Here is a 23,653-nt window from a genome sequence, read left to right on the forward strand (position 1 = left end):
ACGAAGTCCTCGGGGGCGAGGAGCGGGACCTTGAGCGGGGGTGGGGGTGGGGGAGGTCTTGGCGGCACGTGCGGGACAAACCTTAACCAGCCGCACACGCTGTCTTTCCACAAGTCAGGTCGCCTCCAGGGAGCGGTGCCCTTTAGCGCTTTGAAGGAAAGGCGGGCTGTGGTCGGGTGTCCAGGAAAGGGGTCTGCTGCCCCGGGTCTGGAGCCTTGGCGTCCCCGTGGCTTGTCCGCAAGAACAAGACCCGCCCGGGTCCCTCCAGGACAGGCCGCTCACGGGGAGGCCGGGGCCAGGCGTGGGCAGGGCACAGTGCAGCTCTTATTCAGCGATCACTAACCTCAGCGGAGGGCCAGCCGCGGGCCACGGCCACGGGGCGGGGGCACGGCCAGCAGGCCCCGGAGCCTGGAGCAGGCCTGGGCTCCTGGGGGGAGGGACACAAATGTGAAATGTGCGTGAGGCCCCACTGTCAGGCCGTTTATTTTCATCGGCTTCTAGGGCCCTTCTCGGCTCCAAGGGCTGGGTTCCAGGGGGCAGCGAGGGTGGGCAGGTGGTGGTGATAAACTGGCGAATAAACACCCAGACGCCAGTTCCCGGGTGCCGAGGAGGACGCTCACGGGGCTTGTGGCCGAGTGATGGCTGGGCTGGATGCTGAGGAAGAAGACCACCCTCCCGGGGGCGGCCGAGGCCGAAGGGCCCCAGCGGGAGGACGGCAGGTGGACGCAGGGCAGCGGGGGTGTGGCCAGTAGGCCCAGCACCCAGGGCACAAGTGTTGTGGACACAGTGGGGGGTGTTGTTTTTCATCCAGTGGGGCGCCCAGCAGATGCCCGGCGGCCGTGGTCCTCACTGGACAGAGGGCCTCGGCTCGCCGTTGGGAGCAGTACGGGCTGGGAGACAGAGACCTGGCCTGCGAGGTGTCGGGTATGCGTGTGTGGGATGCGTGTGTCGGGGGGGTGTTGGCAGGGGGTGGGGGGTGAGCACGGGCCCAGGGAGGGCACCAAACGGGTTCTGCCTTGTGCTCCGAGCTGGGATGCACACGCCTGGCACTGGGGAGAGTGACCCAGTAAAGGGGGGTGTCTTGCCCGCTTTGGGGAGGACTTGGGGGGCGGGTGGGTGGGTAGGGAGGAAAGACGCAGGCACTGCTTGCCCCATGGCGAGGGGTGCTGGGGTTACCCCCGATGGGTTTGGCTGGGCAGGAGCCCGCATGGGAGCGAGGGGCCGGGGGGCCTCTTCTCCCAGTCCTGTCTTCAGACCGTGGCCTGTAACCCTAGGGGGTGTTCACCGGCTCTGGGGTCCAGGCCTGGGGGCATCTGCACCGGCCGGTCCTGCAGCTCAGGGGCCGGGGCCTGGGGTCGTGTGTCTGCCTGTGCGCGTGTGTGTGCACGTGTGTGCAGTAACCTGTCCGAGGCTGGCACTTGGTCCCGAACCAGCCCACATCCCCAGGCTGTGCACCTGGAGCCGCCCATTGGGTTCGGTCGCTCTTGGACCCGTGCTGCTGCGACAGCCGGGCAGAGGGTGTCTGAGACAGCGCTTGCTTGTGTTTGACGTTTCAGGGTAAGGAATCTGCGTAAGTGCCTCGAGGGGCAAGTTGCGAAGTGTCACCAAGGGGCTGCCGCTGGGGCCCCTGCGGGTGGGGGGTTCTCGGGGGACCAGCAGCAGGACTGGGGGCCCCATGGTCTGTGCGTGGAGGAGCCTGGCCTTGGTCGGCTTTGGAACCAGGGTGCTGTGGCCTGGCCGTGTGTTCCCACCCCAAGCCTCTGCTTCCCTCCCAACACCGCGGGGGGCTTGGAGCTGTGGGCAGGCGAGCGTTCACTCTGGGAGGGGACGGGAGAGATGGGGAACACGTGTGTGTGTGTGTGTGTGTGTGTGTGTGTGTGTGTGTGTGTGTGTGTGTGTGTGTGTGTGTGTTGGGGGGCTCTCGGAAGGCTGGGTTCAGTCAGAAGACCTGGGTGCAGGCTCCCTGGCTCCCTTCGGGCTCGGACCCACGGATCAATTCCAGTGTAGAGGGGATTGAACGGGGAGCGCAGGAGCCAGAACCACGTTGACGAGTTGGGGGATTCGTAAACTGCTCAGGACAGAGTTCACTGATTCCAGGATCGACTTTCATCCTCTTTTCCCGAGACCTCCGCATCCGCTGGGAGCGGGTTCAGCCCACGCTCAAGTGTTATAACAGATCGGGGCAGGCCGGTGTTTTCCGCGTTAGCAGTAGGCCCCGGGGACGAGGGCAGCAGCTCCATGACACCAGGGGACCCAGCTCCCTCTGACGCCTCTGCCTGCAGCTCCTGTCCTGGTTGGGGCTTGCTGGTCTCAAGGAGGCTGCTGCCCCCTGGCCGTTGCATCTGCGTTCCGGGCAGGAGGAGGCGTTCCTTTTGCAGCGCTCGCCCCACGCCGCACCCAGCAGCTGCACTGTCCTGACCGCCGCTGCGGGGCGCTCCCTCACGACTGGCCCGTGCCCGCTGGACAGGTGTACAGAGGTGACTCCTGCCACGTGGCAGAGCAGTCCGCCCCGTGGGTATCCTTGACCCCCGGCCTGAATTTGGCGGAATGAGCCATTTCCCCATGGCTTCGTCCCCCTCCCCGCTGCTGTCCATTGGTGGGACCTGCGTTTCTTCTTTCGGTGTGGGGGCTGGGCAGGGCCCAGCCTTCAGTCTCTGAAAACAAGGAACAGGAGACCGCAGCCACCGTCTCTTCCCCTATCGCTCCCCGCCTCTCGGGTGCCGGCCCCTCGGGACGAGGGCAGCCAGCCCACTCTCCCCGGCCTCCCGCCACTGCCCCAGGCCATTCTGCTGGCCGCTCCCCTCCCTGGCTTGCATCCTGGGTGAAAAGCTGCCCCCCGACTCCCCCAGCCAGAGGTGGTACCCTTCTCCCCTCCCTGCTGCTCCTGCCTCTCCTGGGGCGCGGGCAGGGCCGAGGGCAGGATAAAAGCTGCCCCCTCGCCGCCTCATGGGGCTCCGGTGCTCTGAAAGGCTCAGAGGGAGGGACAGGGCCACTCTGCAGGCCGGCCCTGAGGCCCAGAGTTAAGAGGCGCTGGCGAGCTGCCCCCACAGAGCCTCCCTCCTCCCTGCTTGCAGTGAGTCTGCACCCTCTGCGGGTTTGGCTCCTCCTGAGCTCTGGGGCGGCTGACGCTGGTCCCGGCACCGCCCCCCTCGCGGCCGAGGACGTGCATTTGCTCCTGTTAATGCCCGCGAGTTCCTGCAGCCCGTCCATCCTCAGCCTGAGCCTCGGCAGACAGGCAGGGACCGGCCCGTTAAGGGATTGCGTTGGCTCTGCCGTGTGCTGTCTCCGGGGCTTCACACGGCACACTGGATGGCTCCCTCGGGCTGTCACAGCAGGGCCATTGCTGGGTCTGCGGTGTCTCCCCAATCAGGGTGGCCAGGAGCGTTTGTCTGCTGCACATGTGGCATAACGGGGCAGCGGAGCCTGGAGGTCTGACGCAGACGCCACGGCCCTGTGTGGCCATTGAGCCCGTGAAAGAGGAGGGGCCGGGAGAGTTAAAACATACACAGACACCAAAGACCGAGATGAAGGGCCGCATGGAATAAACCATTCCTGCCGTTTTCATAGCGACTGCGTGTGGGAATGGTGCTGTGCTGGCTGTACTGGGCTGCAGAAAGCAATACCTCATTAAAATGAATTTCAGCAAGTTCCCCTGTGGTGCAGCAGATTTAGCATCTGGCATTGCCACGGCAGTGACACAGGTCGCACCTGCAGTGCGGGTTCATTCCCGGGCCCAGGAACTTCCACATGCTGAGGGTGCAGCCAAAAAAACAAGAGATGAATTTCACCTTTTACTTTTTAAATTCTGTGCTTGGCTCACTGCGTCTCCCTGGGTCAGCTGCTGGAGGGCCGCCGCTAAACTGCCTGGACCGACTCCCGCGGCAGCACACGCACCTCTTAGGTCCTCGCCCAGCCCTGCGTTGTGAAATGGGAGAATTCTTTTTTTTTTTTTTTTTTTTTTTTGGCTGCACCTGCAACATGCGGAAGTTCTCAGGCTAGAGGGTCAAACCCGAGCCTCAGCGGTGATAATGCCAATCCCTAACCCTCTGACCAACAGGGAACTCTCGAGAAATCCGGAGAATTCTTAAGGAGGGTGTCTGCCGAGAAAGAAGGTGGCCGATTGGCCGTCACTCCTGCTCTCGCTGGCTCTGGGGACAGGACTGCCATCCCGTTGGCACACAAGGGACAGGAGGGAGCCGTTGCAAGGGGCGATGGGGGCGTATAAAGTACTTGGGATGCGTATGAGAACCAACGTGGACCCGTAAGCTCTGAGGTCGGGTGGGGTTTATGCTGCCGAAACGACCGGGAGAAGCATTGTGTGTGGTCTGCCTGGCGGTTGAGTTTCTGTGGGTGTGAGTGCCAAATTCAGCCCCCGCCTGCCCGGGAGCCATCTGCCCTGCCCCTGCCTGTCAGGACAGAGCGTCGTCAGCAGGGAGGCGGTGGTACGGGTGTCAGGATGGCGAGACATGGGATCAGGTTTCTTCTGCAGAGATCGGCCTTGGTAATTCCCTGGCATTGGACTGCCCACTTGGCTTCTAGAAACATCCATCAGTTTGTTCATTTCACAATCAGGTATCTGATTGTTGTTACCGTCAGCACCCATTCGGGAAGTGGTTGCGGAAAACCACAAATGAGGGCCTGCCAACACCTGTTGAGGAGCTGGTGTGGCAACACCTGGCCAAGGGTCAGAGGGGCCGCCAGGGGCCTGGCTGGTCAGTGGGAAGGCAGGATGCAGGGAGAACACGCATCCAGAGGCAGTGAGCGCAGCAGCGCAGGGGACCCGGGGCTGGGACCTGGGGCTCTGCTGCTGTCCACACACACCTGCACAGGGACCCCACAGGGCAGCGGGCGGGAACCTCCATTCTGGGTCTCAGCACCCCAGCAGCCACTGGCTCCTGGCATCGCCATCCTCCGCCCACGGTCACTCCCCTGCTGCTCAGCACCCTCGGTTCGGACCTCAAGTGTGGGCCTGGGCTCTGGAGGAGCCACCTGGAGGCCCACACCTGTGGGGAGGACGAAACGGCACGGAGCTCCCCACCAAGGTCAGGGGCACTTGAGAAATCCGACAGTACACACAGAATCTGCATCGGAGTCAGACTTCCCTCCAGATGGAATTTGTTCTGTGAACAAGTTTGCAAAGCGTCCAGAAACACGCAGTGGGTTGGGACACTCAGAGGGTGGTGCGAGGCCATAGTACCGTTACGAGACAGGACACCGTGGCGCAAAAACACTGCACTAGGGGCTAACAAACAAGTCCACGCCCCGTCGGCGTGGGGCCAGGGGACGTAGAAGACGTTGGCTTGTTCACCGACCGGTTGAAGAATGTGGCTTAAAAGTCCCACCCAGCTGGGCTTCCTGAGTCTAAGCCTCAGGCTTGCCCAGCAGTGGTAGGGGCTGCAGCCCCCTGGGCACAACAGGGCCCGCCCGCAGGACACTCATGCAGGCGGGTCCGAGGATGGGCAGCGGGGGCCCAGCAAGGAGGAGCTGACCCCGGGCCGCCCAGGGCGCAGTGGACAGTGGGCAGTGGGCAGAAAACGCCGTTCAACCGCACAGGGTACCCTGTCCCGCCCATTAGACCAGCAGACACCGAGGGTGGGGTGAGGGTGCTCCACGCTTGGGGCCCCCACGTGGGAATCGGAGGGCTGGGCTTCCAGCCCTGGAAACTGTGGGGGTGGCTGGCTTTCTGGCCGTTTATAGGGGGTACGTGTCCGTCGGAAGAAGCACAGAGGTGCAGGAGGCTCCCTGGGAGAAGGCTCCTGGTCTCGGTGTCCTGAGCACTGGAAGGGGCAAACTGGCGCTGGGCTTCCTCCACCCTGCTCCCCAGCTGGCAGTAGGGACTCACGCGCCAGCCACATCCTAGAGGCTGAAACGTGAGTCGGGCCTGCAGGCGGTGGGTTCACACCCAGAGGGGACCCGCGGACGCTGCTTCTTTCACGGAAGAGGCTTGGACGGTCTGAACGGCCACCCTCACGGATTGCAACCACGACCCCATGCCCAAGGGGAAAGATGGAGGCTCCGTCGTGCCACACACAGTCTGGGGCAAGAGGCAGGCAGGCAGGGCGCAGGACCAGCGTGCCGTCTGCAGGTGGCAGCGAGACCAGGGCTGGGAGCACAGAGGCAGCTCTGTCACCACGCTGTCACCCGCAGGGCTTCTGAAACAAAGGAAGTCAACTGAACGTGGGGAAGCCATCGAGGCTTAAACAGAGGTGGAGTCCAGCTGGACCCGGGTAGGCATCTCTGGACCGTGGAGGGGCCAGACGCCAAGAGTCACAACAGTACACGGAGACCCAGTCACATTGGCCGCCAGGCAGACACGGGCTAGACATGTGCAGCTGCACTGTGGCCCGTGTGACAGCACCCCGTGAGTCCCACAGGTGCCACTGAGCGCCCGCAGCTCCCAGGGACTGTTGTTGGCGCAGACGTTTGTTTGAAGGCATGTTTCTCTTGTCCGTTAGCTTCCTTGTGCTTGCACGTGTCACGTGATTAAAGCACTGCCCACCCCTGGTGCACATGAACTGCTGTGACTTTTTAAAGGACTAGATGGCAGTACCTTTCCTTTTTTTTTTTTTTTTTGTCTTTTTTTTCTTTTTAGGGCCACTCCCGCGGCATATGGAGGTTCCCAGGCTAGGGGTCGAATTGGAGCTACAGCTGCCAGCCTCCACCACAGCCACAGCAACACGGGATCCGAGCCGCGTCTGCAACCTGCACCACAGCTCACGGCAACTCCGGATCCTTAACTGAACAAGGCCAGATATCGAACCCGCAACCTCATGGTTCCACTGCGCCACGACGGGAATTCCAAGATGGTAGTGCCTTTTAAAACATAAACTTTGCTTATGTTTTTCTTGGGGAGCTCCATCTTACATAAACATTCAACACAGCGTATAAGGATGCTCCATGCGGCGTCCCTTGCAAAGGAGACAGCGGAGGTGACCCGCGTGTCCTCAGGCGGCGAACGGTGACCTCCTAACACATCCGCACGCTGAGATGCTCTGTGGCTGACCTCACAAGCACGAAAGCCGTGATGCCGGTGCTGACACTGCAGGCCCTGGACCCGTCCTGCCCCAGTCACACCTCGTGATGTTGGAACTGTCATCCCCACTGTACAGATGAGGAAGTGGGGCTCAGAGAGGTCCATACCTGTTTCAGGGTCACACAGCTCGTGGGTGGAGAGGCCAGGATTTGAACCCAGGTAGTGCCCTCTGGTCTCCACTACTTTCTCAGAAAGGGAGAGATTTGTCCTGGCTGGAAAGACTTCTCTGCTTGTAGTGTCTAGCCCGGTCCGGTTGCTGTGACGGGACCCCATAGACGTGGGGCCAACGGGCAGCAGGCGTCTATTTCTCGGTCTGGAGGCTGGAGGTTCACGATCAAGGCACCAGCAGACTCGGTGTCTGGCGCGGACCCACTTCCTGGTTCTCAGGCTCCTCGCTGCGACCTCACCTGGTGGGTGGGCGGGAGCTCGAGGTCTCTTTCGTAAGGGGCTTCACCCTCATGACCTCGTCACCTCCTGAGGACCCGCAGGTGCCAGCGCACTGGAGACGGTTAAGGTGCCCGCTGTGAATTAGGGCAGGTGCGAACATTCAGTCTGCAGCACAGAGCAGGGAGGGGGGTCCGGCAAACCACCGTGTGCGCTTGCTTGGAATCTCCCCCTTTGAAAATGCCCCGGGGCGGGGGAGGAGACCCCGACTGGGCAGCCGTCGGCCTGGGGGTGGGACGCGCTGCGGCCGCCGTTACCCTGGTAACCGTGCATTTCTGAGTGGGTTCCAGGTTTTACAGTGAGAACGTATCGCTCTATACTAATTTACAAAATCTCGTTAATTTGTAACATCTTAAAAAAAACAGAGTTCCAAAGTTGGGGTGTTTTCTACTTGAAATGTTTCATGGGAGCGGGAGGGCTGGGCAGGGGTGCAGCTCTCACGTCCTGGCTAAATGGGGGATCCCTGGAGTCCCCCCAGCCCCTTCAGACCTGGTTTCGGGAGTTAGTGAAGCAAAACTACTTCTTTAAGCTTCTTCCACCCCGACTCTGCCCCCCGCCCCGGCCCGTCCCCACAGGTTTCTCTGCAGCTGTGAGACTGAAATGTGTCTTCCGGTGGCTCTGGGAAAACAGTCATTTCCTGGGCATTTTGGTTGGTTTTGCTCTTTGCTGTTTAGGACACAATTCCTATATAAGGAAGTGGTGGTTTGGCCCTTAGACGGCCTGGCTCTGCTGCTTACTCACTGTGTGACTCTGGGCGAGTTGCTTAACCTCTCTGTGCCTCAGTTCCCTCATCTATAAATGAAGCTCCTAAGAGTGCCTGCTTCTTGAGAGAGCTGAAGAGTAAGCAGGTGCACGCAGAGCCACCAGAATGCCTGGGGACACTAACGAGCATGCGTGCAGACACTGTCACGACAGGACTGTGAACTCCAGCTGGTGGTAGACCTGTCGCCTGAAATTCTGCCACTCGGGCTCCCCCTCAGTGAGCTGGGACTAGTGGGGGCCATACCAGCCTGCTGCTTCCTGACAGGGGCTGGTAATTGGCGGTGTGGAACGGTCTGCTGTCCACTGGCTGGACCATTGAGCCCCCTACAGGTGCAGCGGGAGCACGTGAGAGTGCCCGACCAGTGGGGGCGCCTGCCTACGAGGGACAAGCGAAGCTCCTGTGCAGATGAAGAGCGGGTGCTCTGTGGTCCTGCCTTACACCGCAGTGGCCTCAAAGTCTCTTCTCTTTGTCGTTTGACGGAGCCCAGAGCACGTCAGCAGCTGTGCCTCTGCTTTGGAGAAAGGCGAGGTTCGGGCACACAGCGGGGGCGGGGGGGGGTGTCCCTCCCCAGTGGGCTTCCAGCTTCTGCTTCTGCCTGGGCAGGTGGGGGTTAGGGTCCCGCCCAGCTCCCTCCTCCGCCTGTGAGCAGCTGCCCACCCCCACCCTGGAGTGGACGTTCTGCCCCAAGAGCAGCAGCTCCTTCACCACTCAGACGTCAGGGTGGGACACGCCTGCTGCCCGGCGGCAGCTCAGTTCTCTGTCTACGCGTCATTTGAGTGGATGCAAGCTCTTAAGTCGCTTGGCCACATCCTTGGGGCGGGCGCCCAGCGTCTCTCTTGCTGACATCCGTAAACGCTGCGGGAGAGCCTCAGCGCCGTGGCCGCGAACTTCACGGCTTCCCCTCTTGGCCTTCTTGCCCTGGGAGAACTTTCACAGGGACTTTGAAGACCAGAGTGACAGCCGCCTGGAGGGACCCGGGAGCCCACAGGCTGGGGGTCCAGATGCCAGTCACGCAGCCTGAAGGTTGAATAGAAATTTTAATAGCGACTTTTAGTTGAGGTGGTTCGGAACACAGCAAGCGGATTCATGTGTTCTTAAGAATCACAGAAATTGTTCCAACAGATTTCATGTCTGAAAGTGCGTTTTGTTTAAAAGTCTCTTTCGACGTAGGAGTTTTCTTTCTGGGATGAGTTTCAAGCTGGTGGTCCAAGTCGCGGGAAGCTGCGGGTTCACGGGAAGGGCGTGTCCATGGTGTGGCCTCGGTGCAGAATGCTGGGCTGTTGAGTGCTGTTTCGGGAGGGAAACCGTCCAGCGGCCAGGACCCTTTCTCCCTGTCCTGTGGCTTGGCTTCTTTAAGGGCCATCAGCTGCGCCTTCCTCGCCATCCCCTCCTGCTGGACGTAGCTGCCTTTTGAAGGCCTGCCGACCAGTCCTGACAAAAATAAATGTGTTCTCCATCTGCCTTTCTTTTTTGGGGGGGGGGGGTTGGGTGCGGCATGTGGACGTTCCCAGGCTGGGGGCTGAATCTGAGCCGCAGCTGCCAGCCTGCACCACAGCCACAGCAACGCCAGATCCGAGCCGTGTCTCTGACCTACAGCACAGCTCACGACAGCACAGGGTCCTTAACCCACTGAGCGGGGCCAGGGATTCAACCCACATCCTCATGGATACCAGTAGGGTTCGTCACTGCTGAGCCACAACAGGAACTCCTGTTCTCGTTATCTGAATGCACAGAGCCTGCGGGGGCCGAGGCCTGGAGAGCCCGGTGGCACGTCCTTGGAGGGCTTTGCAGGTAGACCCCACGTCTTGACTGGAGCTGGTGGTTTCCTGGCCCACCCCCGGCAAAGGCGCCCCCCTCTGCCAGGGTTCATCCTGACCCACCTGTGTCAGCTGCTCAGACAGGGCTGGTGGGGTTTCAGAGCTTTGCTCCGAACCCCTGGAGGCCTGGCCGCTGGTTTTCCTGGGCTGTTTACTCATGTTTACTCGTGTTTGGTTTGCTTAGTAACTCGCGTTCTCCAAGGTCCCGGGGTGGATTGGAAGGACGTTGTATCAGCTGGTCCCCAAGAGCACCGGCCTCCTGCCTGGGGCCTCTGCTGCCACCGTCTCATCAACCCCGGAGCCAGCAAAGCCAAGATCTTCCCACCAGTGGGCTTTATTTTCGTGAAGTACGTGGTGATTTCACACGTGCTCTCGGGTTGAAGAGCGGAACACGAAACCTCCCGGTGGCAGGGCGGAAAGTCGCCTCCTGTGGGCGCCTTGTATGTCTGAGGCTGGTCCCCAGCGGAGCGCAGCCCTGGGCGGCGCATCCCCCTGGAGGGGCGTGGAACCGGCGCGGGACGCCCGGGCTGGAGCGCGTCCTCTGGGGAGCCGCAGACTCTGCCTCTCCCTGCTCCTTCCGGGACCTGGAGAGAGCTCGGGAAGCTCGCAGGCCTTTCCAGTTTAGTGCCGCCCGAACAGCGATCAGCAGGAAGGACGGAAGGATGGCTGGGCACAGGAATGAGGTGTGTGGTGGGGGAGGACGGAAGGCCGGCTGGGCACGGGATGAGGTGTGGGGCAGGGAGGACGGAAGGCCGGCTGGGCACAGGAATGAGGTGTGGGGTGGGGTGTCCCGGCAGAAGGGGCCTCCAGAGGCCGGAGTCCTCAGTGAGCCCTTTGGAGACGCGGCCCTTGGTGGTGGTGGGCTCTCCGGAGTTCGTGTGTGGAGCCAACTTGGTAAACAGGCGGGCGCTACCCCAACAAATGCAGCAGGACCTGGGGGTGAGAGAGGGCGCCCGCTGCCAGGGACGAGGTGTTGTGCCCGCGCTGGGAGGGAGGCGCGAGCTCCTTTCCTCCCAAAGCCCCGGCCCACCCGCCCTTCTGAGTTTGGGCAGGACCCTTCTCTCGAGGCCCAGGATGTGGGCACCGACCCGGTGTCTTTGGGGAAGCTGGGGGGCAGAGATGATTAGCTCTGATTTGATACACGTCTGAGGCTGGGGAAGGAAGTTGGCAGCAACTCCAGGACGCCCTGGCCCTGGGAACTGCTGGGGACGGAATATGCCCGGCTCGCTCCTGGGAGCCAGCTGTGCCAGGGGGCAGACTGGTCTCAAATCCTGGGCCTGCCAGTAACTTGGTGACCTCTCACGGAGTCATATGAGGTCAGCAGAGCAGTCACGGCACATGACGCTGTCACCTGGGGTGGCTCTTGATACAGGACGGTGAGGCCCCTTCACTTGGGGGTCCTGAGCACCCCCAGCCGTGGAGGGGACCCAGGACCCCGATGGGGGGGGTCTCCCTTCAGCAGAGATGCTATTTACTGCAGGAGGGGGTTGGCAACGTTCCTGTGCCAACCTTTATTTCACAATAAATAAAACAAGTTCCTAAGCATTCAGATGCGGTGTGTTTTACACCCGCCACGTGAGAGTCGTGGGAAAGCTGCAGCGTCTCCGTGTCCCGTGCGGTTGGTGCAACCAAGACCCGGTCTTGGTGTCTCCTGCCTCTGGAGGCAGGATCTGGGGACGCTGGGGACGTCACCGTAAGAGGTAACTGTGTGGGGCCTTGACCGTGTCAGGCATCTTCCCAGCTGTTTCCAGGTGGGGACTTTCCAAGTCACCGCCAGCTGTTGACATTAGTGCGTCCCTACCCCCTCGACAGCAGAGGAACAGGTTTGGCCAGGAAGTGGGGCGGGGGCAGGGCCCGGGACCCAGACTGCCGCCTCTCACCGGAATGCTTTCTAGGGTGTGCCAGAGACGGCAGAGGTACACAGTTCAAGGCGGGCCAAGGCTCGGGCCAGAGAGCCGCGCTCCCCACGGCCGGACCTGGCAGGCTTGGGAAGGTCATGGGCTCAGTCTGACCATTCAATCCTTGTCCCCACACGTGGTCGGAGGGCGCATGACCCAAGGACGATCCGAGGCCCGGGGCCCAGGGCAGGACCGGAGAAGCAGACCCAGCACAGCCCCTCCCAGCCCCACCCTCCAAGCTTGGCTCCCAAACCTGCACCCTCGGCAGAAGGCCGAGGACAGGACGGGGCGCCACCAAGGCCTGGAGCCGGAGGTGACTATCGGGGTCCTGGCAGTGGGCTGGAGGTGGGCTGTGGGCTGATTTCTGCCTTGGAGGAGCCGTGGGTCCTGGCCGAGTGGAGAAGGCCTGGAGGCTCTGGTAGACGGCTTTTCCGGCTGGCGGAGCCGGTGGGGTCAGAAGTCCTCGCGAGTAGCGTTTAAGCGAGAACTGGCCTCGGGGCAAATGTCAAAGCCAGGTGCTGCCAGTCGCGGGCCCAGTCAGGGGCATTGGCCACCCTCTGTGGAGGTCCGCGACAGACCTCTGCTCAGAGAAGGGTCGCAGTCTCGGGCAATGTCCCCGTTGCCCCTGCAGCAGACACACTGAGGGCCCCGGGGTCTCAGGGCTGTGTCTGCCCAGCGCTGGGGGCTCCTGGGGACACTGGTTCCTGAAGACCTGAGGGAATAAGCTTTTCTCTAGTCACCGGGGAGGCAGAGGGGCGTCCCCTGCGGTGGGGATTAAGGGATGGCTGGAAGAAGGCCTTGGCGGGCAGGGGCAGGGCAGGGCCGGGCAGACCTCCATGGACTCAGTGCCGAGCGTGACCACCTTCTCGCCTGGGAGCGGGCGGCTAGAACGGCAGGATGATAGTCTGAAGGAGTCTGAGCAGAGCCCCAGGCAGCTGTCCCGGGTCCAGCTGGCCGTTTGCACCTGCAGCTGCCTGGGGAAGGGGTCAGGCTTTCCCAGCTGTGGCTCCGTCCTGAGTGGGGCGCAGGGCTGCAGGGGGCCAGGCAGCCAGAGCCGGGCAGCCCCCGGTTTGGAGGAAGGGCCTTTGTGCCGAGTGCCAGGAAGATGAGCAAAGTAATGACTGTCACCTCATCCCCTACGGCAGGAAGAACCCTCCAGAAGCCCCTCTGCAGTCCCCGTGTGTCTGTGTCTGTGCAGGGCTGGAACTTGGCTTCTGGGGGGCCACCTGTTTCTGGGGTCACTCATCTTACTTCGGGCCTTGTGGCAGGCTGAGACTCAGGCTGGGAGGCGTCCACATGCTTCCCGAGATCGGGGGGGACCCTGCCCCCCTTCTTCACAGAGAAACACGCCCACAGTGGTACAGTGGGGCCGCACCTGGGCCCTGGTGCCATGTGTGTTCCCTGGGTCCTGCCTGGTCTGGGTTGGGGGCACCAGGGAGCCACCCATCACCTTTCCAGCCCCAGGGCCGAGCACTGCCCACCCATCGAGCTCCCCGCACAGCCTGCCCCAGGCCCTGTGGTGTGCACCGTCGGTCCGGGTTAGGGGCTGGGTGGGGTCCACTGACCTGTCTCCTGGCCGAGCCCCGTGACAGCACCTGCTTACAACGGCTCCAGGCCAAAAGCCGCTTACTGGATTAGTGGGTGCCTGGCAGAGCCCCCCCAGTGGCCAAGAAGAGGCCCAAGTTTCTGTGCTGCTGCACGAAGTTCTGTCTGCTTCTGAGTTGGCCGCTGAGACCCGCCGGCTGCTACCGGGACGGAAGGACCGGGAAGCCGTGTCCGCTCCGGCGACCACATGATCTCAGTGGCCGAGGCCCGAGGGACCCGGGCAGGGCGGGCCAGGCCGTAATCCCTCGTCATCCCCAGGCCGGAGGCTGACCTGCCAGGCCGCCAGTGTCCTTTCACCAACTTTGGAAGGTCGAAGATGCTGGCCAGCTACTCGGCCTGCCTCTTCTGGGGGGTCTGTGCCGCCCTGCTGGCTGTGGCCCTGGCCTATTACTTCTACTGGTGAGTGTGGCCGGGGCCGGACGGTGGGCCGGGGTGGCGGGTACTCGCTTCTGCTTGTGCTGAGGCTCGTCCCCCACCTGCCCTGGGGTGGGGAGCTCGCGGGGGGCCGGGGGAGCATCTCCCGGGAGGGGGCTGCTGATTCGCACGGTGGTCTGTCTCGCAGATAAAGGGTCGTTTCCATCCAAGGGCCGCCCCCCTGTCCCAGCTAGAGGTGAGGAGCCGGTTTATGCTGAAGCACCCGTGACCCCTCGGCCGCTGTGACGGCCCCCAGAGCTTGCTGTGCACGTGCGGGTGGGCGAGTCAGAGTCCTGGACGCTCCCTGCCAGCCCTGTCTGCAGGTGGCAAACTTGTGCAGAGGCTGGTAAGGGCACCGCGCCGGGGGCGGCCGTGTGGAAACCCAGCCCTTGTGCCTGGGGCCAACTTTAGTTTATTTTATTTGCTTTTTAGGGCCGCACCCACAGCACATGGACGTTCCCAGGCTAGGGGTCTAATTGGAGCCACAGCCGCCAACCTACCCCACAGCCACAGCAACGCCAGATCCGAGCCGTGTCTGTGACCTACACCACTGCTCACGGCAAGGCCGGATCCTTAACCCACTGAGCGAGGCCAGGGATCGAACCCGCATCCTCACAGATCCTAGTTGGGTTTGTTAACTGCTGAGCTGCTAAGGGAACGCCCCGGCTTTGTTTTCTGAAGCTGGAGAATGTCACTTCCTGTGAAGGTTTGGTCTCCTCAGAAACACTTGGTCCGGTTGGGAATTTGAGTCTCAGGTCTGGAAGCTTCTCTTGTATGGATCTGATTGCGCTTCTGTTTCTGATAAGACAGGCCAGGCCTGCAGGCAAGGCCCGAACCGGGAGGGCTTGTCCTGTGTGGCTCCGGGCTCTGCACGCCCCTCGCAGACTCTGCACCATTCACTCCTTAGAGGGCATAGATGCCCAGAGGTATTTGCACTTCAGAGGCCGTGTAGACCTGGCTGATTGGGTTTACAAGCAGGGTTACAGGGAAGCACCAGGCAAACACATCAGCGGGGATTAGGGAGGGATTAGCCCTAATTCCTAATTAGACTTGTGTCCCTTGTTAAACGCGTTTCTGGCCTCTTGGGGGGTGGGTAGTGGCAGTGGCTGCTAAGGAGTGGTCCCCAGACCCCAGGAAGCCACGTAGGAGGAGCAACACAGGCCTCGGACACGCGTGAGGGTGAGGGGCGCAGGTGTGTGACACCACTGACTACAGGCAGCCTCCGTGTGTGGCCGTCCTGGGGCGTCTGGGCTGGAGGGCGGGGTGTCTGTCACCAGTCGTCGCTGGCATCGAGGCAGGGAGCGGTGGGGTGCTGTGCGGTTCTGAGGCCGGCAGGCCCGCGGGGCGGGCGCGAGGGTGGTGGCCCTGGTCAGAGGCGTCACTGCGGGGAGAGGCTCACCGGCTTTCTGCTCAGGTCTGTCCTCCGACGACCACTCCTCCAAGCTTGTCCCGGCCACAGGGTGGTCGCCTGGTCCACAAAGGGGAGGAGACCTGTTCGGAGACTGTTCCTGAAGCTGCTGTGATCTGACCAGAGGGGTCAGGTGCCCCGGAGCCCCTGGGGCCAGAACTGGGACAGGCGTGGAGCTTTTCCTTCTCCGGGTCTGCAGAGCTGTCCCTCCTGTCGGTGCTGGGCCTGCGCAAAGCCTTTCCCGCTGCCAGCTCCGGGACAGCACTTGCTCAGGGTTGCGGAGGGACGGTGGGGAGCTGCAGCCCCCTGGGCACAGCGCAGCTCAGCTGCCCCGGGAAGATGCGGGAGGAGCACCCCGCCGTGTGAGGGCCCTGCACCTTCCTACCTGTGGGAGCGTCCACTGGCAAGTCTCCACGACTGGGAGCAGCCAGGAACCCAGGGGAGGGCCTTCCCCAGCATGCACCTGGGTGGCTGCAGTGGTCACGGCTGCCCCCGTGACGTCAGAGCACCTGGGAGGGACGCCGTCACCCGGTCTGACCCTCTCCAAGGACGCTGGCCATAGCGGGCTCCAGTCCTCTCATGCCAGTAGGAACCCATCACCAACAAGGGGGTAGACGCGGGCAGCATGGTCTAGGGGAGCCTTTTGGGGGGGTTCTGGTCTGACAGAGCTGCGAGGTCACAGAAGGTGCCACCCGGAACCTGTGACCAGGGAGCGAGGTTGGGGAGTCGCCCCACCCGGGCTCAGGGGCCAGGAAGGTCCCCTGCTTTTCGATGCCTAGCTTAGATGCAGGGGTGAAATCCCCAGGACCCACCCACAGTGTCAGAAGATGTGGGCGCAGCCCCCTGAATCTGCCTGGCTGCCTCCCCACTGCCGGGGGCACCGCAGGGACCAGGGACCAAGAGACTCGGGGTCAAGGCTCGGGGTCAAAGACGTCATCCTCTTTGGGGGACGAAGGGGGAGCTGCGTTGCCCTTCTCTGGAATCTTAAATGTCATCCCTGGACCTCCTGCTAAAGCTCTTTGGTCACTGGCTTAGCACCTCCTCATCGAGAAAGGGAAGGAAGTTCCTGCCACTAAGAAACGCGCTGGGAGCAGAGAGGCGTCCTAGGAGCCTGTACCAGCACACACAGATGCATGTGCGGGCCCGAGTGGAAGCCGTGCTTGCAGCGCCCGGTCCCGCGTCCCCTGCCGGGCCGCCTGGGTCCGCACGCGTGTGGCTGGTGTGGTCAGTGCCGCTCGTCCGCAGCCGCGCAAACCTGCCTGTGACCTTCCCTCCCTCGTGTCTTAGCTGAACGGCAGTTATTCCTCGAGGGTTTTTTTGTGGGGTTTTTTTGAGGGAAAAAAAAGTAGTCCCCAGATCCTTGTTTGAAATGATAATGGTGGCTGTTTTTAATGCTGGTGACATATAACCCTGTCCAATAATCCGATTTCAGCCATGCCCTTCGAAATGAAATGCATGCGGTGTCATAATTAAAACCTCACTGGAGGAGTTCCCGCTGTGGTGCAGCAGGATCTGCAGCTTCTTGGGGTGCTGGGTCGCAGGCTCAATCCCCGACCCAGCACAGTGGATTAAGGATCCAGCATTGCCAAAGCTGTGGCTGGGTCTTGACTGTGGCTCAGATCTGCTCCCTGGTCTGGGAATTCTGTATGCCTTGGGGTGGCCAAACGTGGCAAAACAACTAACTAACAAACAGAACCTCACTGCAGTGCCCGCCGTGGCGCAGTGGGTTGGCAATCTGACCGCAGTGGCTGTGGTCGCTATAGGGTGTGGGTTCGATCCCCAGCCCGGGGGACTTCCCTGTGATGCAGGCGTGTGTAAATAATTAAAACCTCACTAACGTGGAGTGAGTAGGACAAGCAGATCTGAACCCGTGAAACCTGCAATCGGGAGGCACTGAGCGCGTCCCTGGGCTTGCGGTCTGGGAGGCCACCTGGCCAGACCGTCTCTTCCTGCCGAACCACCCAGGGGGTGTGTCAGTTACCTCCTGCTCGAAGTAGGGGCACCGAGATTCCCCAACTAATGTGGCAGAGGGACCCTCTTGTGCAGTCATTTGTTGGGATCAGCAGCTGAATCATGCAGTTTTACAAACGCTCTAGGTGATTCCAACGCCTCTTATTTGTAGGGAAAATTGCACCTTTGTTTGCTGACCTGAGGACCTGAATGTGCTTTAGAACTTGGCTGAAGGAGGCTCTTTCCGACCCAGTTGTCTCTAAGGGCTGGAGGGACCCAGGAACACCCATTAACGTTCCCATTCCCCCTCAGGGCCACCCTGCGCCCTGCGAGCAAAGCTTGCCTCAGTCTCATCTTCAAACCGGAACCTGAAATTCAGGCGTTCCCGTGTGGCGCAGCGGGTTAAAGATCCAGTATTGTCACTGCTGTGGCGCCGGTTCGATCCCTGGCCCAGGAACGTGTACACGCTGTGCAGCCAAAAAGCAAAGCGAAGCCGAACAAAGCGGAACGACAGGAGCCGCAATTCAGAATGATCACCCCGGCGCCGAGGCCCCAGACGCGGGCCAGGAATCCCGAGTCCTGAGCCCCGGCCACAAGCACGTGCTCCTCCTTTCGGGCGGACGCAACCCGGGGTGGCGGGTGGACCCTGGAGGCGAGGGTGGACTCCGACGTGTTGAGCTGAAACCTTCTGCAGGTGGCTTTTGCTGGACGGAGTAACCGAGGACCCGATTTTCATCACTAGAGATGTTCTCGTTTCATAATCAGTGTCCATTCAGGCCCGGAGAGGTTTTTATGTTTTGATTCCTCTAAAGATAGTCACCTGCGCTCGCGGCGAAGGACTCAGGGCACAACGTGGACAGAAGGACGGGTTTCCCAGCTGCCCCCGGGGGCACGGCTGCTCCGCAGAGTAGCCGCTGACAGCCGTCCTCGGGCTGGCTCTGCAGAGTTGGCGCGGGCCTCTGTCCCTTGACTTTTTCACTTTCTTCGGACCCCCGCCAGCCTCTCCTGAGTCTCTCCCGTGCTCCAGACACGAGATTTCTGGCCGTCCGTGTATGAGACGGAGCCAACGCTCACCCTCATCAGCGCTGCCCGCCAGCTCCTCCCTGGGAGGGTGAGGGCTTTCGTCTGCGCGCCTGCCCCCAGCCCTCGCCCATGCTAAGTTCTGTTAGTCACGCGAGGATTGTACCAGCCGCTCAAAACTTTAATGTGTGGAAAAGGTCCGCTTTCGGTTGGATCGACTTGGACGAAAATCTCTTGCCCTCCACTCCGTAAAATAATTTGGGCCTGTGCTGGTCCCGTTCTGCTGTGTGATTATAATTAAATTCTCCATGCTTCTTTCATAGGCCGATTCTAAGTATCAGAAGTCCAGAAACAGCATTCATGATAAAATCTTTAAAAATCAGTTGCTGCAAACGCCGCAAAGAGGAAAGGAGACATCCAGGTCACCGCATCTCTGCTGCGGGAAGGACGCGGTTTCAGCCCCGTCCATCCGATTTCCATTCCGGTCACAGCTGCCTCGCGCAGCAGGTTTTATTACTCGAAAATCTTCATTGCTTTGTTTTTAGTTTTTGAACGTGTTCCTTCTTTAATACCAAAACCTTCCACCTTCTGAATTTTATTCTTTGCTGAACACATTCTGTTTTCCTCTTGAAAGAGTTCCTAATTTAATTTGGACCAGTTTCTTTCCAGGGCATCTCCAAAGTTGTTGCCACGGCATTGCTTTCCCCTGCATAGCGGGGCTGTTGCTTCTTTCGTCTTAAACGCCATGTCTTTCTCCGCATTAGATTCCTTCTCGTTTTGCTGGACCACATCCTCAGGTAATCTTTTCCCAAAGGGTAAGCGGAAGCTACGTTTTCTGAAACCTCGCCTGCGATGAGGTTGCCATAACTTCTTCCTCCTCCTTCGTGAAGTGAGTCTCGAGCTGATGGAAGGCGAGTAGTTTTCAGGCTATGTGGAGGGAGGGGAAGCCGGTGGGGACTGTTCACAAAGGCGAAGGCTGGTTACAGGAGAAGAAAGGAGGCAACACGGAGGTAAAAAGAACTGGAGATCCCCGTTCTCCAGATCGTGTAGCTCGTTTCAGCCAGGTCTCTGCAGAGAAAGACGGGGTCTGGGAGACGTGGGAGGAGCGGGTGGAGTGAAAGTTTACTGTTCCCGTCCCGGGTCCAAACGCTGACGTGGGCCACGTGACCACTGTTTGGGTTATGCCGAAGCATCAGAGCCTCGAGAAAAAGCTATTACGTTCCACCGCTGTTGACCTGACGGTTTCGACCTGAGGCACTGATGACCTGGCTGCTGCTGGGCATGAGGTGACATCCCAGCAAGTTTAATGTGGACGAAAGGCGTTTGCAGCACAGACGCATTGTTACCATGTCTTGGTTCGGCCAGTAGCCCCGTGACTGGTACGCACGTAACCATCCAGAGAAATCCGTGGGATGGAGTGAGCAGGACACGGAGCAGGGAGGGAAGCAGCTCAGCCGGGCGACCGCCTGGGGCCTCTGCCAGAGGACCCGGGCAGGGCGCGTGGCTGTCCGTGCGGAGCGCGGCGAGCGATCCAGCCCCGTTCGGATGTTCGAGCAGCAGCACCAGACGTAAGAGGGGGGACGTGGGGTTTCCAGCCTGACCGGAGGGAGTCTGGACGCAATGAGCTGTTCACTGCCTCAAGTGTGGGGCGATCACTGCCACCGAGACGGGTGGTCAGTTAGGAGATGCCGTGATTTCATCCTCAGGGCATCTTTGCCGTCTCGTGAATTAATTTTCTTTTCTCCCGCTCACTATTCTATGCTGATACCTGGTCTTTGACAAGTTGAGCATTGTGTCCTGCACGTAGGTGGCCTGTGACGTTCTTTATCTCTCAGGACACAGAAGCAGTGGCCGCCCACAGCAGGGGCTTCGTGAAGTATTGTTGAAAATGGGGGCGAGCCCGGCGCTAGAAAGAGCTGCAGAGCTTGTGCTCTGTTCTCTTGCTCAGCCGTCGCTATTAACTCCGTGATGGCTGGGCCGATCTGCAAAGCCACCAGATTCCCGGTAGCTCCCCCCACGGCTGGGTTAACATTTCACCCAGAAAACACGGGTTGTGACTTTTAGATATTAGCAGATTCTGTGACAACTCCTCCCTGGAAATACACGTGCTACCTCACGTCCTGCTGGTGGGTGACCGGTGACAGGTGACTTCACCCACAGGATTGCTGTCTGGTCACAGGCGATGTCTCCCTGATGGCTGTGGGCCCCCCACTCTTAGGGAAGGGGGTTGTGCGCCGTCCGCCCCGAAGGCAGACACCCTTCTCAGCAGGATTGTCTGAAAAGCATCGCAGGGGAGAGGTTGGTTCCCCCCAAGGGAACAAAAGGCGAGGCCGGCCCCCCGATACCACTGCTTTTCCAGAGCGCCCGGCTGGCCTCTGACGGCTTCCTCCCCCGAGGATGCGCCCACATCTCGGGCCCCAGCGGGAGGACCCGCCTCAGATGCTGCTGTGGGTCTTGACGGCCGGAGAGGCGCTGTCAGGGGTGAGCAGAACGAGCAGGCTTGCTGTCAACTCTGGGGGTCCGGGGAAAGCGGAAGGAAGGCAGAGCCCGAGAAGGGAGAGAGAGGAAGTCAGGAAACACTTAAGATTTACACGTCTGCTTATAAATCACGTCTTGCCTTCCCGAGAGCGAGACCGGCAGAGCTGGGGCCACCTATCCGACCTCAGCAGCTTCCACGCGTTTCCCTCTCTCGCCGGAAGAACCGACTCGAGGGTGAGCGGCACATCCTTGGAGGGGCGGCCCTCGGCTCCCCCTGCCCTGCGCCCACTGGCGAGGTCTCCAGGCAGGACTGCTGTCCTTGAACCCCAACCCCAGGGACAGAGCGGGGACGGAGCAGCCCTGGGGCAGGAGTGTGGCCCTGAAGGGCGCGTGTCCAGCCCCCTCCATTTCCCGTGTCCCAGACGGAGGAGGGAGAAGGCGGGCAGGGCGTGCTTCCGGGGTGGAAGTCGTGGGGTCGCTCCTGGGCTCTGGGTCCGGGTCATGTGCCACCTCGGGGCACCGCCAGCCCAGGGGCAGCAGGTGCGTGGGCTCAGACGTTGGTTTCACTTTGCACCTAACCGTGCGGCTCTGAGTCGCGCTTGGAAGCCGCCCTCTGCTTCAAAACCCGTGTGTCTGCGATGGCGCGTTGGGACGGGGTTCCAGTAAGGGGCAGACTGCTGATGACGGGTGACCCCTTTCTCTGCTTTTCCAAGCCGCCCGTGGGGCGGGGCTGCTCTGGGACCCGCGAAGTGGGCTCTTGCTCTGCTCTGGACAGAGGCTGAGGTGGGCATGGAGTTTACTCTATTTTGAGTCCCTACCTAACTAAAAACCTATTTTTTCAATTGTGTGACTCCTGATGCCTCCCTAGTGGCGAATGTAACACTTTTTACCTTTGTAAGTGGCCGTGGGCACCCTTGAGACCTGTGTTCTCCTCGTGCTGGGCACCACCTACATACAGACCCTGGAGTTCGTGCAGGGGGAGCTTTCCCCAGACTCTCCCAGGCACCCTGTCCTGCTGGCTGGGGGCCGAGGGGGTCGTGGAGAAAAAGCCTACAGGACAGTGAGTGCCACGGGCAGCCCTGGACCTCTCACTCCCTGGCTGCTGGCCTCCCGTGTCTGCCCCAGGGAGCTGAGGGCTCAGCCTCGCCCCCTGCAGGCTCCACCTCGCCCCAGATTTTCTGCTAACTGGTTGTCCCGTGACCCCACACCTCTGATGAAATCAGGAAAAGTGATGAGCTCGCAGTTTGTTTTGGAGAGACACGCTTTCTGCCTTCCCAGGGAAAACCAGAACCTGGTATAACTTGTTTTTTGGCCGCACCTGCAGCACCTGCAATTTCCTGGGATCTGGGTCGGAGCTGCGACCTACATACGCCACAGCTGTGGCAGCGCCAGATCCTTAACCCAGAGCACCACAGTGGGAGCTCCGCAGTGTAACTTTTAAATGGCGAAGGATATCGTGTGTGCAGTGAAGTGCACACTAACAGCCGGTGTCTGGGCTAATCACGACGGAAACACCGTCTATTTCTCTAAGAGTAACATGCCACGTAAAAGGCAGATCATTGTCACAAAGTTACACCCAGGGCATCTGAGTTGTGCCTGATTTGTGTGTGCGCGTGTGCGTGTGCAGGTGGGTGCCTGCGTGGGCCTGAGCCGGCCAGCCGCCTGAGTGTGAAGGTGCCTGTGTGTCCTCAGGCCCAGAGGCGTCGCAGGCCTATTGTGCAGTCATCAGGCCCCAGAGCTTTTCACCTCCTCCACCTGCCACTGCAAAGGTCACCAACAACTACTCGGGCCAGTAACACCGTCAGGCCCACCTTGGGAAGAGGAACGATTCTGGAGCTCCGAGAACTGGGGTAGGCGGGGCGCGAGGGGTGTGCCTTCTCCCGGGGCCTGGCCCTTCTGCCCTGGCCCCTCTCCTCCCCCAGCCGCTCCCTCTTCCTGCCAGGGGGCACCCCCCCTGGGGAAATGGCAGCTCTTCACCACGCTCGTTCTAGGTCCGTGGTTCCCAGGCCCTCCTCCAAGCACCTGGCGGGGGGCTTCTGGCCTCTTTCGGAGGTGGCCTGAGGCCAGGGGCCCTTTGATCCACATGGCCCCTCCTGCAGCCTGTGGTCAGGCGGAAGCCGGCCGTGTGTGGCCGCTCCCACAGCCCGGCAGCCCATTATCTGTCTGGCCTTTACGAGCTGGGTGACGCCTCGGATGCCTCAGCTGGGAGCGGGAAATGTGGGCGGCCTCTTGGTGCCGAGTCCACGGCCCTTCCCCTCTGTCCTGAACCACCCGCCCGCCCCGGTGGGCCAGTCGTGAGCTTCTCAGGTGAGACGGTCAGGCGAGGTGCTACAGCGGCTGTCCGGGAACTTGCTCTTTCAGGCACTTTCCGCTGAGACGGCTCCTAGCGACGTGTGAGCGGAGCCAGATTCAGGCGTCACGCTGCTGTCTGTTGCGATGCGCGTAGTAACCGGCCTTGTCGGAGGTTGCACCCCGGCCCTGCGCCAGCACAGGCCACGGGAGGGGTGCCGAGGCGGCAGCAGGGACTCGGGTGCAGGGGCCGGAGGTGGCGGTTGCCTGCGACTCCTGTCCCCTCTGCTTCTTGAAGTGGCAGCTGCTGGCCTGGGGGGGTCTCGCCCAGGCCGCCAGAACCCGGGCTCTCCCGCCGGTTGCCCACGGTGTGGGGCCTTCTCAGGGTCCTCAGGCGGCGGCCCCGGCCCCTCCCCTCCGGGGTCCGGGGGGGGCAAAGGAGCGGAGGCGGCGCTGGTGGCCCTGTCTCTGCTCTAAGAAAGCAGGTGCTTCCTGGAACCCACGCCGTCCCACTGCTGGACCTGGGCCGCTCTC

At 61.2% G+C, this 23,653-nt stretch overlaps 1 protein-coding gene across 5 annotated transcripts in view; it reads left to right on the plus strand.

Annotated features, from left to right (window-relative positions):
• The window catches only part of AGPAT3 (1-acylglycerol-3-phosphate O-acyltransferase 3), a 106,348-nt gene that overhangs the window by 41,052 nt on the left and 41,643 nt on the right, over window positions 1-23,653 (plus strand). The window contains exon 1 of one of the 5 annotated variants that reach the window (XM_021068329.2): window positions 20,902-21,064. The exons of the other annotated variants lie outside the window; for them this stretch is intronic. The gene's annotated coding sequence lies outside the window, so the exon portion shown is untranslated. Of the gene's footprint in view, window positions 1-20,901; window positions 21,065-23,653 lie in introns of those variants that run through there. 5 annotated transcript variants of the gene reach the window in all.

The sequence above is a fragment of the Sus scrofa genome, chromosome 13 (assembly GCF_054392235.1).
Source record: "Sus scrofa isolate SSC_HxYL_T2T_F1_AM1 chromosome 13, Sscrofa_HxYL_maternal_Yorkshire_Landrace_v2.0, whole genome shotgun sequence".
NCBI lineage: Eukaryota > Metazoa > Chordata > Mammalia > Artiodactyla > Suidae > Sus > Sus scrofa.